The sequence below is a fragment of the Salmo salar genome, chromosome ssa01 (assembly GCF_905237065.1).
Source record: "Salmo salar chromosome ssa01, Ssal_v3.1, whole genome shotgun sequence".
NCBI lineage: Eukaryota > Metazoa > Chordata > Actinopteri > Salmoniformes > Salmonidae > Salmo > Salmo salar.
The window spans coordinates 15,312,055-15,319,648 of record NC_059442.1 but is presented as its reverse complement, the minus strand read 5'-3'; the positions used below and the strand labels follow the sequence as shown (position 1 = coordinate 15,319,648).

The following is a 7,594-nucleotide window of genomic DNA, read 5'->3' as shown; positions in this document are numbered from 1 at the left end:
ATAACGTAACATAACACATCATACTAAGTGGAGTGGAATGGGTTTTCGTGACATATGAATCCTACAGACGAAGAACCATATATGTGACAATTTTTCCATTTTAAGATAATCAGTTATTTTTATATTATTCATTGTGTGTACCACATTGGGTGTTTTATGGTTGACAAATATTTCACCATACTCATATCTTCCAACAACAATTGATATTTTTTTGTTATTTCAAAAAATACTTTTTTTTATTGCCGTTTTAATTTTTAGAATGTGGAAGAACAGTATATCTCCAGTGATGATTTCAGTTTGTGGAAGAACACTATATGTGACATTTTGCATGACACTTGTAAGATGTCCTTTTTTTAATACCTGATATGATGTTTTAAGTACTTTCAAGTACAGATGCCCTTCATGTAAATAACTTAAATGCAATATGTAGTTAATTCATTTAATGGAGGTTCATTTAAAGGTGGTCTATCAACTTTAGCACCGATGACTTTTCTTAAAAGTTGAGTCATGAAATCTTAGTCTCATTTAAAATGAAGCCCTCAATGTGAACATACCATAGAATAACTACAAAAATAGAATACAATTAAATTAATTCAATCAAAAGAAGTACAACTTGTACATATCAAATATGGATCAATGTGATGTGCCAATATGCATGTCCATTATGCAGGTCCCTAAGGTCAATATTACAAAACGTTCAGAAAACCATTCTCTTTGCGTTTAACACTATGATCTGCAATTAAGTTTTGAATTGCGTTAAACCCATGCTAAAGGCAAGAAACGTCCTTCTGTACTGAGGTGACAGCAGTAAATAAGTATTAACTGCTTAGAGTTGATGCTAAATGTGGTGACAGAGATGTATATTGTAATGAATAAAAAAGGGAATCATTAGGATATTTTATTGTTAGAACAACATGTTGCATGTTGATGGGATGTTAGTAAACTATTCTCTGTGCAATACATGTGACTTTTAACCACCTCACTGAAGTGATCTGTAGTCCAGCTGGTCGCTTGAGAACAGAATCTGGGAGGTGACTGAAGTCTTCACATTGCATCCTCATCACCTTGAATGGTTTTGCTGGTTGTTTCTCGTATGGGACAGTGTAGAAACTGTTGAACAGATGCAGCTTGCGCTCATCAATCAACTTTCCACAATCCTTTCTGCACGTCGTGGAACACGCTCTTCCCTGCAGGATACAGTGTAACGTTACATATAACTAGCTAGCTACTGTAGCCATGTCGAATCATCCGGTGGATGGACAAAAAGTAGCTAGCTATGTTTCTTCTATAATCTAGCAATAACATTTGTAACGATAATGTATAAGTTAGTAGCCAACGAACTTTAGCTAATATGTTTTCTCTATAGTTACAAATTAGACAACCCAGAACATACATGTTAGTTACTGTACTCTATAGCTAGCTAGCTTGATTGTTTGATATACGGTTCTTCCACATACCTCTTTTGGACAGCTTTTCCCATTTTTTTCTTGACCCTTACGATTTGTATAGGGTTTTCCCGCATCCCGTAAGATCTTCCTTTGCCTGTCTTTCCATTCTTTTAGTTTTGTTTTACGTTTCTTTCCCACATTTCGGTGATTTTCATCAGCAACAGAAAAGTTGTGCGCTTGTCCGTCCATTCTGAGTGGTGCACATAAACGGTTATTCCACGAGAGCCTATCTTTAAATTTAAACATATTGTTAATTAGCGCGTGGAAAGCTTGTGAAACCGGTTCACTATAGAAAAAGGGTGTCCAATAATGATTTTTCATGTATATCTCGTTTTTTTGAAAAATGTCACATATACGGTTCTTCGTCTGTAGGATTCATATAATACATTTTGCTCTGAGTCCAGGTTGTTTTTTATTTTTTATTTAACCTGGTCTAGGCTTTTCATTTCAATATCGACCTGATATTAATAAATGTTCACCGTGCCTTCCTTCAGTATATCTACCCAACCCTGTCTGTCTGTATCTGTGTGTCAGGTTGCTGTGCTCTGGGTGAGAGTGAATACCCAGCCGGGCGGTGCCCATGCCCCTCTTTACCCCCTCTGCAGTTTGTGGCAGGGCTCAGCCTGCACTGTATAGAGCCCCATTCCTGGCACGGGGTAGTGCCAGGGAGAATAGACAGGATTTAGCCAGCCCCCACTGCACCTGTCAGCTCAGTGAAAGGCCCCTGTACCACCCAGAGGTCCCATAGTGGGCCCCACAGTGACGGACCTGCAGCGTCCATTACACAAACACAGATAAATAGGTACGCATTGTTATCGACGACGCAAAGCCGATTAAAGAAAGCGCGTGCAAGCAGATTTCCCCCCTCCATGCATTATGTGCTTAGGCGGACTTATAATCATGTTCTTAAACACACTCAATCCCCCATTTGATCAACTTGATCCTGAAATCCTCCGATAGCTTCTGATAGGAGATTAGTGGAGGGGAAACTTATTCTGGAGTAGTACACAAACAATATAGTGGTGGCAAGAAAGCAATGCATATTTTAACCTCTAGACTCTAAGCCCTGTCTAAGCCGGGGGGGGGATTTTAAACTAACATGAAATTGTTTTGAGATGGACATACCAAGGATCGTTTACCTATTTGATTTAGAATTTTAAGAACCCTTAAGGTATAAAAAAAACAACATACAAATATTATTGGATGAAACATTGAATTTGGCATTACTGCTATTAGCCAATAGAAACACATTGAATAACAGATTCACTACATGGAACAACAGATAGCGCACAAACATATCTAAAGAAAGTTTGTTCTGAGGTGTCTGTCCTATATCTGAGAGATATAAGAAAATATCACTAAACTTATAATTTGTTGTAATATTTTTTATTTCTTTTTTACATGTATTTATCTCCTTATTTTAGGCACCAAACTATTTCTGCGTGTATTTATTTTTTAACTGGTGAGGCTTGTGGGCATCCCAGAGCAAAAAGGAAAACACCATTGTGTTCGTGAGAGTCTCAGCTGTCCACAGAGTGTGTAGCCCAAACCGTGTAAATTAGTTCAACGTAAACCGTTCGGATTCTACAGACAGAAGTTGGCAGAAGAGGCTGTAGCGACTTCAGACTAGTCTTGGCACTCGTGAGAGTGGTCATAATACTTTGTCAGCCTAACCTTTCGGATGCTACAGATGTTTTTGTGAGAGGAACGATTTTCAGTATGTCTCATGCTCTGACAAACATCGCTCTAGCTCTGCCACCTTTCACCGAATATGCGAAAGGGCAATGTCAGCGGATTCCCTGGATTGAGACTCAGCCCATGCAAAAAACAGATACTGTATCTCTATCTTAAACAGACAGCTTTTGATGGGGATTTTTGTATTACAGTGCATTCTTAAAGTATTCAGACCCCTTCCCTTTTTACACATTTTGTTACGTTACAGCTTTATACTAAAATTGACTAAATTTATTATTTTCCTCATCAATCTAAACACAATACCCCATAATGACAAAGCGAAAATAGGTTATTAGAAAATGTATTTACGCCTAGTTAAATAAAGGTTAATAAATAAAAGTAAATAAAAAGATGCCAAGAGTGTGCAAGGCTGTCATCAAGGGAAAGGTTGGCTACTTTGTAGAAATCTTTTGTTTAACTCTTTCTTTCTTGCTACATGATTCCATATGTGTTATTTCATAGTTTTGATGTCTTCACTATTATCCTACAATGTAGAAAATAGTAAAAATAAAGAAAAACCCTTGAATGAGTAGGTGTGTCCAAACTTATGACTGGTACTGTAAGTATTTAGACTCCTTAATATGAGACTCAAAATTGAGCTCAGGTGCATCCTGTTTCCATTGATCATGCTTGAGATGTTTCTACAACTTGATTGGAGTCCACCTGTGGTTAATTTCAATTGATTGGACATGATTTGGAAAGCCACACACCTGTCTATATAAGGTCCAACAGTTGACAGTGTATGTCAGAGCAAAAACCAAGCCATGAGTTTGAAGGAGTTCCAAGACAGGATTGTGGCAAGGCACAGATCTGGGGAAGGGTACCAAAAAATGTCTGCAGCATTGAAGGTCCCCAAAAAACAGTGGCCTCAATCATTTTTAAATGGAAGAAGAAGTTTAGAACCACCAAGACTCTTCCTAGAGCTGGCCGCCCAGCCAAACTGAGCAATCGGGGGAGAAGGGCCTTGGTCAGGGAGGTGACCAAGAACCCAATGGTCACTCTGATAGAGCTCTAAAATTCCTCTGTGTAGATGGGAGAACCTTCCAGAAGGACAACCATCTCTGCAGCACTCTAACAGGCTTTTATGGTAGAGTGCCCAGACAGAAATCACTCCTCAGTAAAAGTCACATGACAGCCCGCTTGGGGTTTGCCAAAGGGCACCTAAAGACTCAGACCATGAGAAACAAGATTCTCTGGTCTGATAAAACCGAGCTTGTACACTTTGGCCTGAATGCCAAGCATCACATCTTTTAGGAAACCTGGCACCACCTACGGTGAAGCATGGTGGTGACAGCATCATGCACTGGGTATGTTTTCAATGGCAGAGACTTGGGAGACTACTCAGGATCGAGGGAAAGATGAACAGAGAAAAGTACAGAGAGGTCCTTGATGAAAACCTGCTCCAGAGCGCTTAGGACTTCAGACTGAGGCGACGGTTCACCTTCTAACATGACAATGACCCTAAGTACACAGCAAAAAATCTAAAAACCTGTTTTTGATTTGTCATTATGGGGTATTGTGTGTAGATTGATGAGGGATTTAAAAAATATATGTTTTAGGAAAAGGCTGTAACGTAACAGAATGTTGAATGGGTCTGAATACTTTCTGAATGCACTGTATGTTAATATGATTAATGTGGCGGAGTGGACATTATAGGGTAAGGCTTTAACCAACAGTGTTGACTAATGATTTCAATCACACACAAACTAGATGCTCAAGTGTAATAAATGCTACAGTATATGCCGCATGGTAAACGGGTTAATGAAGCAAAACTTATACAAAGTCTTACTGCATGAAAACTGCTATAGAGCCAAAACTGCTATAAAGCACACTGACCAGTCAGTAAGTCAGTCAGTCAGTCAGTGGGCACACCAACTAATGCCTAAGATCCAAATCAGTGTTTCTTAGGGTGAGAAAATGAGAAGGGAAGAGAAGGGGAGAGAAAAGGAGAGAAAATGAGAGAATGTGAGGTAAGGGGAGAGAAGGAGAGAGAAGGGGAGAGAAGGGGATTGAAAGAGAGAGAAGGGGAGAGAATAGGGATGAAGGAGAGGGAATGCTGTTGAAGGAGAGAGATGTTGTGAGAAGGGGAGAGAAGGGGTTGAAGGAGTGAGAAGGAGAGAAAATTAGAGAGGAAGAGAATGAGTGGGAGAGAAGGAAAGAGAAGTAGAGAGAAGGGGAAAGAAGGGGGTTGAAGGAGGGAGAAGGGTATTGAAGGAGAGAGAAGGGGAAGGAAGGAGAGAAGAGAAGGGAAGATAAGGAGAGAGAAGGGGGATGAAGGAGAGAGAAGGCGAGAGAATAGGGATGAAGTAAAGAGAAGGTGGTTGAAGTAGCGAGATGTTGAGAGAAGGAGAGAGAAGGGGGTTGAAGGAGAGAGAAGGGGGTTGAAGGAGAGAGAAGGGGATAGAAGGGGGTTGAAGTCTAGAAAAGAGGGTTGAAAGAGGAAGAAGCAGAGGGAAGGAGAGAGGAGGAGAGAGATGGGGAGAGAAGGAGAGAGAAGGAGAGAGAAGTGTAGAGAAGGGGGAAGAAGGGGGTTGAAGGTGAGAGAAGGGGATTGATGGAGAGAGGAGGGTGTTGAATGAGAGAGAACGGGAGAGAAGGGGAGAGAAGGAGAGAGAAGGAGAGAGAAGGTGAAGAAGAGAGAAGGGGAGAGAAGGGTGTTGAAGGAGAGAGAAGCGGAGAGAAAGAGGTTGAAGAAGAGAGAAGGGGAGAGAATGGGAGAGAAGGGGATTGAAGGAGAATGAGAGAGAATTTCAGACAGAAGGGGAGAGAAGGAGAAAAGGAGGAGAGAGAAGGGGAGAGAAGGAGAGAGAAGTGGAGAGAATGGGGTCGAAGGAGAGACAATTGGAGAGAAGGAGAGAGGAGTAGAGAGAAGGAGAGAGAAGGGGAGAGAAGGGGAGAGAAGGGGGATGAGAGAGAGAAGGGGACAGAAGGAGAGAGAAGGTGGTTGAAGAGGAGAGAATGGGAGAGAAGGGAGTTGAAGGAGAGAGAAGGGGCAGTAAGGATGTTGAAGGAAAGAGAAGGATAGAGAATGGGAGAGAAGGGGGTTGAAGGAGAGAGAAGGAGAGAGAAGGGGTGTTAATTAGGGATCAGCGTCCCGTCAACGGGACGGTTGTAAATCATGCAGCGCCTTATGTCACGATCGCAGATTTTGGAGAAACAACAAATGTCGGTACATATAAGTGTTTTATATCGGCTGAAAGATTAAATTCTTGTTAATATAACTGCACAATCCAATTTACAGTAGCTATTACTGCGAGAAAATGCCATTCTATTGTTTAAGGAGAGCTCCGAACAACAAAACACTTTTTTTTCACCGTGATAGGTTTGATAAATTCACCTCTGAAGGTGAAATGGGTACTTACATTCTGAAATCTTGCTCTGATTTATCATCCAAAGGGTCCCATGGATAACATGAAGTGTTGTTTTGTTAGATAACATCCTTTTTCATATCCTAAAAAGGTCCATATAGCATGCACAATCGATTTTGTATTTCCACTCGTTCAATTTGCAAAGAAAGGAATCTGTGAAAATCTAACCCTAAACGTTATTTCAACCAGCCAAATCACGTTTGTATGTATTCCTCAGAGGTCCTAGAACGTAACCAGACCACTATATGATTAGGGGTGTAGTATATCCTACAGGACACCATATTTGTTCAGAGAGCGACGCCTTCATGGCACGCCGATGACGCTGGTGGTCTTCACTTGAACGACTCTAACTTTGTCTCATAAGCACCAATCAGGGTCAAACAAAGCTAGCTAGATAGCCAATGAGCTGGGCTTTACGGGAGTATCCTGAAACCCTGTATATGTCATAAAATGTAGCTACTAACCTTGCACGACAGCATACCTTTTCATTTTGGGCAAATAATATAAGAATATTCAGAGTTATGAAGTTATGAAAACGAGTTGTTCTTCAAATGTTGAACTTATAATATGGCTACTAATACTGGAAAAGTGAAATCAAAGTCCAAGTTTACAGATTTGACGATATTCTTGCAGAAAAATGTAATATGAAGGCAAATGTCTCCTTCACGATTTGCCCAAATGTACCTTGGTGACTTCACACTAAATGTCATGTAGTTTAGTCATACTTCAAGTTATCCGTCTGAAACGTTGCACATACACGGCTGCCATATTGTGGACACCATTAGAATTACAAGCGGTTGTTTTTTTTCTTTGTATTTTCTTCTACCAGATCTATTGTGTTATATTCTCCCACATTCAATTCACATTTCCACAAACTGCAAAGTGTGTCCTTTCAAATAGTACCAAGAATATGCAAATCTTTGCTTCAGGTCCTGAGCTACAGGCAGTTAGATTTGGTATGTCATTTTTGGCAAAAATGAAAAAAGGGGCTATCCCTACAAATATTTATGTAGAGAAAAGGAGAGTGAAGGGGAGAGAGGGAGA

At 40.4% G+C, this 7,594-nt stretch overlaps 1 long non-coding RNA gene across 1 annotated transcript; it reads right to left on the bottom strand.

The window, feature by feature from the left end:
* Positions 1–883: 883 nt before the first annotated feature.
* LOC106565787 (uncharacterized) lies at positions 884–2,013 on the bottom strand. The gene is made up of 2 exons (XR_001319736.1): positions 1,458–2,013; positions 884–1,187 (listed from the first exon to the last, which is right to left on the bottom strand). It is a non-coding gene; the product is annotated as an uncharacterized lncRNA (long non-coding RNA).
* Between the last annotated feature and the right edge of the window lie 5,581 nt (positions 2,014–7,594).